General features: G+C 43.5%; 1 protein-coding gene across 2 annotated transcripts in view; it reads left to right on the top strand.

The window, feature by feature from the left end:
* Positions 1-12,362, top strand: part of wwox (WW domain containing oxidoreductase) — a 404,999-nt gene that overhangs the window by 155,562 nt on the left and 237,075 nt on the right. The gene's annotated exons all lie outside the window — the stretch shown is intronic.

Here is a 12,362-nt window from a genome sequence, read left to right as displayed (position 1 = left end):
TTTTGTTAGCAAAGAAAGTCATGAAGTCATTACTAGTTAAAGTTAATGGAATACTCAGCTCAATAGAGCTCTGACTCTTTGTCAGCCTAGCTACAGTGCTGAAAAGAAACCTGAGGTTATACTTATTTTCTTCAATTAGTGATGAGTAGAAAGATGTCCTAGCTTTACGGAGGGCTTTTTTATAGAGCAACAAACTCTTTTTCCAGGCTAAGTGAAGATCTTCTAAATTAGTGAGACGCCATTTCCTCTCCAACTTACGGGTTATCTGCTTTAAGCTACGAGTTTGTGAGTTATACCACGGAGTCAGACACTTCTGATTTAAAGCTCTCTTTTTCAGAGGAGCTACAGCATCCAAAGTTGTCTTCAGATGATGACCCCCAAACTCTGAATTCAAGCCACAGTTCACAGTGAAGACAGTGAAGCATGGTGGTGCAAGCATCATGATATAGGCATGTTTCTCCTACTGTGGTGTTGGGCCTATATATCGCATACCAGGTATCATGGATCAGTTTGGATATGTCAAAATACTTGAAGAGGTTATGTTGCCTTATGCTGAAGAGGACATGCCCTTGAAATGGGTGTTTCAACAAGACAATGACCCCAAGCACACTAGTAAATGAGCAAAATCTTGGTTCCAAACCAACAAAATTAATGCCTCGCAGATGTGAAGAAATCATGAAAAACTGTGGTTATACAACTAAATACTAGTTTAGTGATTCACAGGATTGCTAAAAAAGCAGTTTGAACATAATAGGTTTGAGTTTGTAGCGTCAGCAGCAGATGCTACTATTATTGTGAACACCCCCTTTTCTGTTTTTTTTTTACTAATAGCCCAATTTCATAGCCTTAAGAGTGTGCATATCATGAATGCTTGGTCTTGTTGGATTTGTGAGAATCTACTGGTACCTTGTTTCCCATGTAACAATAAGAAATATACTCAAAACCTGGATTAATCTTTTTAGTCACATAGCACTACTATTATTCTGAACACTACTGTAAATTCACCTGTTTTACTCTTCAGTACATACAAGCAACTAATGTGTGTGTGTGTGTGTGTGTGTGTATGGGTGGTGGTGGGGGCGGGGGGGTTTACATTGCTTGCTCACAAATTTCTAGTTTTGTCATTTGTTCACTTTTGCAGCATTATTATTCTAGCACTGTAATTTGTTAGAGTGTGTGTGTGTGTGTGTGTGTGTGTGTGTGTGTGTGTGTGTGTGTGTGTGTGTGTGTGTGTGTGTGTGTGTGTGTGTGTGTGTGTGTGGGAGAGACAGAGACCAGAGCATATTCAATCTTCCTCAATCTTGTCTCCTTCATGTTGTAGATTCAAGTTAAAGGAAAGAAACTTCTCTATTAGCAGAGAGCACAGCCCACTCTGCTATTGATGCTCAAAGCTGATTCCATTTTGCTGAGTTGAAAAAGGCATCTATAAAGAGCCATGACATTTTAATCAGCCAAACTATCTCTTACTAACATCATCCTCCCTCCCCATCCCTTGATCTACTTATTAGAGATTGTGCGACCAGGCCTGTAACTCCAGTTTTTTTTTATTCAGCATGTTTAGAGTGGGAGTTTTCCTGGTGTCCCTTAGAGTGATTATCAGTGTTGAATGATCTGGCCTGCAGTGGTGTGTGTGTATACTGTGTATGTGTGGTGTGTATACAAGAGGGAAGCTCTTTATCACATTGCTATAATTTATTGTCAGAGTTGTGGCATTTTAATGAACCAGAATTTTGATGTATCATACCAAATCTAATGATTTTTTTTTTTAGTCCTTTTAGAATGTTGGGCTAAATTAGTTGGTATGGTCCAACAGTTGCAGGAGACACTTTTGGACACATGCATATTCAAACGGCGCACGCTGAATTTGAGTAGCTGGTGCAGGATTAGTTGGGCTGTAACCTTTGTAAAGTTGTCATCGTGCTGTCGTGCTGCAACATTGACCCTGTGACATTTTGTTGATTGACTGATTGCTCCCTCAAGATCAGTATACCCTCCGGCTTTGTGCAGCTGGCCGCAGCCTATACTCATCAAATGTATGTTGTAACTATAGGCAAAGACGGTGCTGAGCTGACTGGAGATCAGCGTGGGCATTGGATGCAGTACCTCATCAAGCACTGTAATGATGGAAAGTGGGGAGGGTGTTTTGTGGGCACAGCCCTAAGAGGCTCCGCTAGTCCAATCAGACACTTGAGTTCCCCCAGGGGTCTGCTTCATCAGCGCTCCCGTCTAGTCCCTTGCTTCTTAACGTTTTAGTGTGATTATTTTACCCAGTATCCTGCCTCGGGCACCGGGCCACCTTTTTACATATGCACAGGCTGAACTTTTGACCAGGCACTATGGTGCTATATTAGAGGAATGGTTGTTCAGTTAGTAGTGCAGAGACCGCTGGTCTCTGTTGCACAGCAGGGCTGAACCCCAGAGACCAGACCTGCTACAACAACATCAGAGTTACCAGAAAGGAGGCCGTAACTTCAACTCTTATCAGTTTTTCTTCTGCAGACGGACTTAAGGTCAGGTGCTCTATCAGCTGTCTGGTGTAGCACTGACACGGTGCTCTGCAGTACACCCAACCTGTGCATGCAGGCGTGCGTGTGCATGCATGTGTCTGTGTGTGTGAGATGCTCAACCATGTGGAAAGAAAGAGGAGCAGAGGTCCCAATCTCCCCACTAGCTCCCCCTTCTCTTCTTTGGCATTAGATGAGCTGCCAGGTCCTTGTAATAGAGTCCTCTTGGATGATTAGGAGCTCTGTGGGGGGTGGGGATTGGGTGGGGGTGGGGCGGGGGGCACTGTAGGTTTTTTTCACTGGCAAAGAAAATTACACATCAGGCCAATTGATATTTGATTCACAAAGTCAAAGTGCAGCTCTCTGATGATACACACGTTTTTGTTTTTGATCCTTTTGAGGACCTGCATGTGATATTCCTGGCAGAGCTTCCCCGCTGCACTGCTGCACAGACTGTGAAAGAATGAGAGAGCCAGAAAGAAAGAAGGTGGGAGAGACAGAGGCAGGGAGAGAAAGATGTGTTTGTGCAGAGATGGATAAAAGCATACAATCCCATTTGGCTGTATTGACATGTGTGTTGTTGCCCAATCCTATAACTGGGATTATTGTCCACGGAGATACCATTTCATTAAAGGACACACACACACACACACACACACACACACACACACACACACACACACACACACACACACACACACACACACACACACACACACACACACACACACACAGTGGGTGTGTGGAGATGGCCTGAGGCCTAGTTATGTGGTCTGTTGCACAGGGAAACTGTGTAAATGGTTTATTGTGGATGAGTTGATGTGATGGAGAGCGTGTCTGGATCAATAAAGAACCAATCAAATGCTGACAGTCTGCTACTGTATGCAGTCAGTCATTCACCCCTCCTGCCCGTGTAAAGTTACACAACATGAGCACGAACGAGGCATGAAACACACCCCCGTTTGAAAGTGGAACACGTGGAAGAAGAAAGTTTGAACATTTCAAAATGAGCTGTTCCTTTTGTATTTGATACTTATCATGGTATTTGATACATCCATCCATCCATCCATTTTCTTCCGCTTTATCCGGAGTCGGGTCGCGGGGGCAGCAGCTCAAGCAAAGCCGCCCAGACCTCCCGATCCACACACACCTCCACCAGCTCCTCCGGGGGAACCCCAAGGCATTCCCAAACCAGCCGAGAGATGTAATCCTTCCAGCGTGTCCTGGGTCTTCCCCGGGGCCTCCTCCCAATGGGACGTGCCCGGAACACCTCTCCAGCGAGGCGTCCAGGGGGCATCCGGAAAAGATGCCTGAGCCACCTCAACTGACTCCTTTCGACGTGGAGGAGCAGCGGCTCGACTCCGAGCTCCTCCTGAGTGACCGAGCTCCTCACCCTATCTCTAAGGGAGCGCCCGGCCACCCTACGGAGGAAACTCATCTCGGCCGCTTGTACCCGCGATCTCATTCTTTTGGTCATGAGCCAAATCTCATGACCATAGGTGAGGATCGGAACATAGATCGATCGGTAAATCCAGAGCTTTGCCCACCTACTCAGCTCTCTCTTCACCACGACGGTCCGATACAGCAACCGCATCACTGCAGACGCTGCACCGATCCGTCTATCGATCTCACGCTCCATCCGTCCCTCACTCGTGAATAAGACCCCGAGATACTTAAACTTGGTATTTGATACATAGTTCTTAAAATCTTAAGAAACTTGACTTTACAATATATTATGAGTTTGTTTTGCTTTTTGTGACTATCAGGAGAAATTAAATAATACACTTCTACAGACTCTGTACATCATAAGTCATATTTATAAAAACAATGACCATCACATTTTTGACCCCCCCCCCCCCTACTGCATATTTGGTAATTAATGAATTAAAACAGTTTTTGAAGCTGCTGCCTGCCAGTGTATCTTTCACAACCCCAGATTTAGCTGTGTAAAATGTCATGTCTATGGTTTGCTTTCGGGTTTGGCGGTGTTGACTTAATTCATGTATCACTTTAATTGTATAATACTAAGGCGATCACCTTAGTATTTCTTCTGTTTTTCTTGTTGCTTAATGCTGAGAAATTATACTGTATTTGTTGTTTTTCTGATGTCTGATTCTGTTTTTTTTCCTCTCTGTTTGAGGTGCGGCTCCATCCAGAGATGGGTGTGGTGTGTGTTTCTGAAACCCTCCTGTCCTGTTGCACCGGCAGCATTTCCTGTATTTTCATTTTGTGAATTGTTTTGTAAATTGTGTTGGTAGCATGGGTCTGGTCTGCTTGTGGTTTCTTTCTCAAATCATCAGAGGGAGTTTTTCCTTACCACTGTCGCCTGTGTGCTTGCTCTGGGAGTTGGTAAGGTTAGACCTTAATAAGTGAAGTGCACATCTCGGGCCATGCGGTGCATTATGGGTATGCTAAATTTTTCAGCTACCAATCCACATTCAAAGACGGTGGAAAGCAGTGAGGAGTGCTATGATTTGGACCATTTGAACTGCTGGAAAGTTGAAGATTTAAAGCATTTTTGTAAGCTCCGCAGATTGCCTGTTACAACCAGGACTGCGTACGGCAGTAGACAGAAACGCAAAGAAGAGCTGGCTGCCCTCGCGTACGCTGCACTGGTACGGAAACTACCGTTGGTGCTGACAACGGAGGAAGAGAGAGCTGCTGTCGAAAATGACGACCAGTCCTTGTTGATAGTTGGGGACAAACAAATTTCTGACCCCTTGAAGGCAACTGACGGATGGTTAGATAAAGTCCAGGGTCTGAAACTGTGGATATTGCAGAATATTTGCTAAGAAGGGATGAGAAATCGCTACTCCACCGGCTTCGTAATGACTACAAGGAAGGTGGGTCTCACATATAACCTCTTTGGTGTTACATTTGCTTTGATAAGTTGACAGACATACAATGATATGTGCATTCATGCAGTTTTTTTATAGAACATGTCAATATTACAGTATTACGCTCCATGTCATTCATGGCACGACATTACAGTCATAAGCCGATGCACGAAAATGGCGCCATCAACCATATTATAATTCGGCATGGTTTCAGGATATTGACAAAATAAATGTGCGCAAGAAACTTACAATTTTAGTCTGTCTTTTACGTCCATCTGGATATTTCTTTTCTGTGGGGAAATTGTGTAGAATGAACGGAGGTTTACAACCACATTTCTTCTTCTTTACATCTTTGTGTGAACTCGGCAGATCCTTGCAATTGTGTGTTTTCAGCCACCTTTCAAGCCTATAAATTCTGTTTGAGCATTTGAAAACAGCACAGTGTGCACCTGTCATTATTATATGCGTTGCTTAAGGCTTAAAGCCTTTGAAACAATCCCTGTAAGCCTTAACTTTCACAGTCCGCTAACGCTACCGTATACGAAATTCAGTGGTAGCGGTGTGTGTTTGGTAGTTGGAATTTTTGACCCCATTTGACCCATGCATGCGCAGATGTGTTGCACACTTAGCTTATTGTGTGAAGCGCCTTGATGCTTTGTTGTGATTTGGGGCTATATAAATGAAAATAAATTGAAAATTGAAATTGATTGTCACATTGCATCAGGTAGGTGAAGTGTTCTTGCTATCTTGGATTCATTTTTCTGTGCTCATTGTGAAAATTGGACACCATTCTCTGCCTCTGTCGCCAAGCCTGCCAAGCGGTCCGCTCTGAGCAGAGCAGCTGAGTTTCTGGCTGGGACATTCTGCCGCAGTGCACCCAGATTCCATACCTTCATGCCCAGCTTGCATTTGGCTGGTGAACAGTTGGTGCATCTCAACCTTTAGACTTAGAAATTAAAAAATCACCCCATCCATATTTTTTTTCACTCTCTGGCTGCCACTCCTTCAAGTGCATAATCATTAGTGCTCAATTTAATTCCTGGGAAAACATCTCCCGCTCTTCCCTTTTTTCCCCCTTGTGGCTGTTTGAAACTGAAGTGACATCACATAATACACAGATTGAGTCTACAGTAAGTTGTGGCCTCTGCTGAATGAAATTAGTAATTCATTATTTTCATCTCATCTGTAAGCAATTGAATTTGATTTATAGATTCTTTAAAAATTGTTTCTCACTCACTCACTCATCTTAAACCGCTTGCTCCAATTAAGGGTCATGGGTGGCTGGAGCATATCCCGGCAGTCACAGGGCGTGAGGTGGGATTACACCCTGGACAGGACGGTATGGTTTCAGGACGCCAGTCTGTCGCAGGGCCACATATAGACAAATAAACACATTCACACCCACATGCACACCTACAGACAATTTAAAGTTTCCAGTCTACCTAACCTGCATGTCTTTGGATGTGGGAGGAAGCCGGAGCACCTGGAGGAAACCCACACCATCACGGGGAAAACACGCAAATTCCACACAGAAAGGCCACAGGTGCGAGTCAATCCCATGACTTTCTTTCTGTAAGGCAACAGTGCTGACCACTATTCTACCGTGCTGCCCAAAAAATTGTTACTCGTATTGTTAAATTAAAAATCACGATATCATGAGTTGCGATTTTTACTATGACTGTGCTTTTTGTCGTATCTCTTAAAATGGTTGTTGCCACATTTGTCCTGTCAGATCTCCCTGGAAGCTGAAAAAAACAAAACAAAACCCCACAGGTCTCTGCCTTGCTTAAAATTTTGCCAAATTGGTGTAGTTTATTGGAAACAAGCAAACAACCTCCGCTCCAGAAAATACAGTAACCTGCATTAGACTGGTGTCAAGTCCAGGCGGAGCTGTAGACGCTTTCCACTTTGGAATCTGTAGATAAGCACCAGGCCCAGCGGGCCTCAGGGCCTATGTAGGGCTTGCTACTGCTACTACTACTACTACTACTACTACTACTATTACTACTACTTCTTCTTCTTCTTCTTCTTTGCTTCTATCAGAGTGTGATTTTTTTTTATTGCTCCCATGTAAAGCTGATTATTTCAATTTTTCTTGCAATTCACATTTTCACACAGCTGAACATTTCTCTACACCCTACAGGGAGGGCATGCCCCCAGCAGTTTGGGAACTGTTGTTTGTAAAGATGTCAGCCTGTGTGAAAAACAATTGTTTGTGATTTTTTTCCCCTCTCTTTTTAAACTTAAATCCACATCGTTTGCGCTCCTCCAGCCACACCTCAGGGAAGCCATTAGAACGCCTCCCCAGTCGGGCTGTCTGTGTCTGGGCTGCGTCTGAGTTGGGGCTGGGCTAAATTACCCCAGTGCCACAGGTCAGAACCAGCTACACTCTTACTGCCAAGGGACTCCAATAGAAAGGTTCAGAAGGAGCCAAAGAGCCAGAACCTGATCTGGCCAGAGAGACATCCTCACTCACTTACCCTCTAGTCCTTCTTATTGCGTCCTTTCCACTCAGTCTTTCTTGGCCTCTGAGCCCGCAGCTTCTCTCTGGTGACCCTCAGAGAGGAAAATAGACATAACCTATCACCCCTTCCTCACTCAGCCAATCCTACCTCTTTTCCCAGTCACTGCCACCCCGACCTACACGCATGCACGCCACTACTCCCCCCCGCCGCCCCCCTCTTTGTTGTGACATGGAGCTGATGGACTATTTTTCAAATTGATTTCAAAAATGTACATAAGCAGCCGATCCCCTAGCCCAGATTACCTATTGATTTTTAATATGAAAAGCTCATTATATAAGCAGGAACTGCAACACAAAAAGCTAGCCAACCTTTGCATAAATCCTTTAATTGAATTTCCAGAGCCCGTGGTTCTACATTTTTTAATTAAATCCATTTCTTTTTTTTAAGGGTTGCTGTGTAATTTGCATGCTGTGAAGTGGGTGCTGTCCCAGATAAAGTGCCATTGATCCTTATTAAGGCTCACCTCTGGGCTCGCTGAAAACCAACCGCAGAAATTAAATGTGCTCATGGTGCATACACTTATTGCCTGCATGATAGGATTAGAGGGAGAGAGAGAGAGAGAGAGGGAGGTAGAGATGGAGAGGAAGGGATGGGTGGGGGGGGCATTATTAATAGTTGTTCATATTAATGTAATATTTCACCTTTCCTCCTCTTGGGTGAGATTGTGAAGAGCTTGTTTATAAATATGGCTCTGTCCGGTTGGGCTTTGCTATGATTTCACCGTAACAGATTGAAGTGTTTAAATCTGTCGTCACTCTGACAGACAGGGTCATAAATTCATGTGTGTTCTCCATGTTTAGCAGCTTTTGCTGATTCCCCTCAAGACAAGTCAACAATCACGTGCATCTTTGACCCTTAGAGTATCTTACAATTAATCTGAGGTTGTCCTCTCCACCGAGTAGAAAATGTTTCATTCCTTTTTTAGATATTTAAGGATGGCACATTTTCTTGTCCCCTTTTCTATTTAGCAACACGTTACAACAAGCATACGTGGAGTTGCGTGGGGGCAGTGATTTTCTCTGATAGATGGTAAAGCAGGCCGGTTCCTCCCCATCCCTCCTGTGTAGTTGCATGCAGACGGCGGAGTGAATCAATGAGGATTAACCCATGACCCGAGCCACATACTTATAGCGCAGTCGTCGCTGCTCACACATCTCTCATCAGTTTCACTTAAACACTGCTCCTCACTCAATAAGGCGCCACACGCTAATTCATTTCAAAGATGGAAAGGCACCGATCACAGAGCTCAGTGATCTGCACACGGGCACACTGCTGCGTAGTCCCATTCATGCACGCATGCGCACATGCACACGCAAATAAAAGCACAAATTTAGGCAAACTGCAGCATTTTCTGCATTACAAAAGGAGGAGGAAAAAATGTTAATGTGTATGTGGACCAGGCAGTACAGAAACCTTTTCTCAAAATTTTGCCAGAAGAAGATTTAATGAACAATATTATTATTGTTAATATTTTTACATATTTATTTCACAATGTAATTTGGGCTGATTGATTGATTTTATTTTAAATGAGAAAAAAAAATTCCCGACACACATATCAGGATTTCGTGATTTGTGCATGTCATCGCACATGTAATATATGTATGTGAGGTGGACACATTTTTCAGAAAATTTGAAGTCAAAGCTAAAAGTCAGAGGATTAAATGCACACAAACACATTTAAGGTTGAGATCTTCTTGATTTTTGTTTTGCACTGCAGTATTTTTGTATCAGCGTTGCAAATGTCTGGAGTCGACTCTTGAAATCGTTTTTGCTTGAGTTGAATGTGAATGAGGAGCACAGCGATCACTGTGACCACATTCAGTTCTTCTTTAAGTTTCTTGAAGGTGGGAGGTCGGCGCCTGGGTTTCTGTTATGCAAATGTTCAAACTCAGACAAACTTGTGCTTCCTCTCCTTTCCGCTGTCTCCCTCTTGAAATATTGACATCGTCTGACTGATACGTCTGATGTCTCTCTGACGTCTGTGTACGTGTGTGTGTGTGTGTGTGTGTGTGTTGAGCAGTGCAGAGTCGGCATTTTCTCCTGTGAGTATTGACCCAGGCCTGTCCTCTGCTCTGACTGGCTCTTGTCTTGAACTTGTCATCTCTCTCTCTCTCTCTCTCTCTCTCTCTCTCTGTAAGAGTAGGGTCTCTTCATTGTTGGTCTCCTTTGAAACAACCTTTTGATAGACATTTAAAAATTTTAAAAACGCAAGTTTGTCTAACAAGTGTGATGTATATGCACAGCTCAAAAATTACAGAAACAGAAAAAGCACATCAGATCTCAACGGGGGAAAATGTCATTCTGGATATCTGGGTAATGAGCAATGTGGTAGGAATGAAAAGCTGACATATTATTTGATGGAAGTGAAAATTGTCAATCTACAGAGGGCTAAATAGGGCAGCACAGTCTCTTTTGGGGGCGGGTGCTAAAGGAGTAAAATATGACGCATATGACGTAATTTCTCTACTTCTGGGGTACAAACCACTGCATTTTCAATGGGGATTTGGGCAAATTACACGCAAACAAAGTGAAAATGCAAAGAAAAAGTGACAATGTGGTAGGAAAGTGGACATGTTGCGGTTTGTTTATGATCCGAAGCACAAACGTGTCACGGCAGTTTTGCAGGCGAGAGAACGAAGGTTAGCTGTGTAGGCTAACACTTACTGACATGACGTCTCCCACCTCCTCATCTCTTCTTCTCCACCAGGAACCTAAAAAAATTACTTTTCGTGACTGCTTCTGTGATCGTAGCCAAAAACAAAACCGTACACCATTTATCTGTGTGAAGTTATGCTGTATATGGGTTTCCGCGATTTTACATCGAGCGTTCTCTGGTGGCCGTTTCTGGCCGATGAAAACGTCACTGATCTCAATACAAATACATGTAATTTGGTCACTTTTCAAAGGGGTCAGACTCATCAATAAAGTCAGTTTAATCTGGTTTCATTTCAGGTCAGCTTGGTGTATAAATCTCATCGTTTCAGGTAGTGAGAGCTGTTAGCTGGCTGTTAGAAGCACGTTAGAGACAAAACAAAACCAGCTAATGTCAATAGACAATCGATGCACCCCGAGCTTGTTTTCATTGGGCAGCAATTTGCAGAAGTACGAATTCTCGCCTTCAGATTCGCCACTTTGCCGGGTCCCGCGATATCATGGAGAGTTCAAACGAGACTACGGTCTCCTATTCAAAGACACCCCAAAACCAAAGTGAAAACAGTATGTGGCAGGCAGTGTTGCCACAGTTACTTTGAAAAGTTACTTTATTAGTTACTTTTTGAGTTACTTTATACAGTTTCCTCTTTAGCAGCTTTATACAGTTGCTTTATTAGTAGCTGCCAACAACTTGTAACTAATAAAATAATTAGCACCATAACTTGGTTACACTTAAGTAACTAATTAAACTGTTAAGTAACAGCAAAGTAACTAATAGTTACTTTGCTGAGTACTCAGTATTAAAATAACCAAGTTTGATTACTCGTTACTTATTAGTTACAGTCAGCAGCTGCACAGTAAATGTTGCTGAGTAAAATTTATTCTGCAAGAATAACATTTGGTCGCGGTCTAAATAGAGTAAAATACACTCTGTTATAGAGTGAAATCAGCTCTACCGTCTTGTCAAATCAAGTGTTTCTACTCCAATAAGAGTTGATTTTACACTGTGATAGAGTTGATTTAGCACTGTGATAGAGTATATTTAACTCTCTTTGGACTGGGACCAAATGTTATCCCAAAATTTACTGTGTGCCAACAACTTGTCTGCGTGCCAACAACTTGTCTGCAACTTCTAATAAAGTAATCGTAAAATGTAACTGTGTAAAGTAACTAAGAAAGTAACTTTTCAAAGTAACCGTAGCAAAAGTGGTGGCAGGCATGTCCATTTTGCCAAAATTTCATGGCATCAACTCAAAATGGTACTCAGTAGCTTGTATGGCCCCCACGTGCTTGTATGAATGCCTGACAACATTGGGTGTGCTCCTGATGAGAGGATGGATGGTGTCCTGGGTATCTCCTCCCAGATCTGGAATCTGGAATCACCTAGCTCCTGGACAGTCTGAGATGCAACCTGGCTGCATCGGATGGACTGAAACCTAATGTCCCAGTGGTGTTCTATTGGATTTAGGTCAGGCAAGAGTGAGGGCCAGTCAGTGTATCAGTTCCTTCGTCCTCCAGGATCACCACGTGAGGTTGGGCATTGTCATGTACCAGGAAGAACCCAGGACCCACTGTACCAGCATAGGGTCTGACAATGGGTCCAAGTATTTCATCCCAATACTTTATAGCAGTCAGAGTGTCATTGTATAGGCTGTAGAATTCTGTGTCCCCTTCCAGGGATATACCTCCACAGACCATCACTGACCCACCACCAAACCGGTCATGCTGAATGATGATGCAGGCACCATAATGTTCTCCACGGTGTCTCCAGACCCTTCCAGGTCTGTTGCATGTGCCCAGGTTGAACCTGGTCTCATCTGTGAAAAGCACAAGGCACCAGTGGT

This window comes from Thalassophryne amazonica, chromosome 8 (genome assembly GCF_902500255.1).
Source record: "Thalassophryne amazonica chromosome 8, fThaAma1.1, whole genome shotgun sequence".
Taxonomy (NCBI): Eukaryota; Metazoa; Chordata; class Actinopteri; order Batrachoidiformes; family Batrachoididae; genus Thalassophryne; species Thalassophryne amazonica.
Note: the sequence above shows the minus strand (reverse complement) of the source record. Positions and strands in the feature narration are given on the sequence as shown.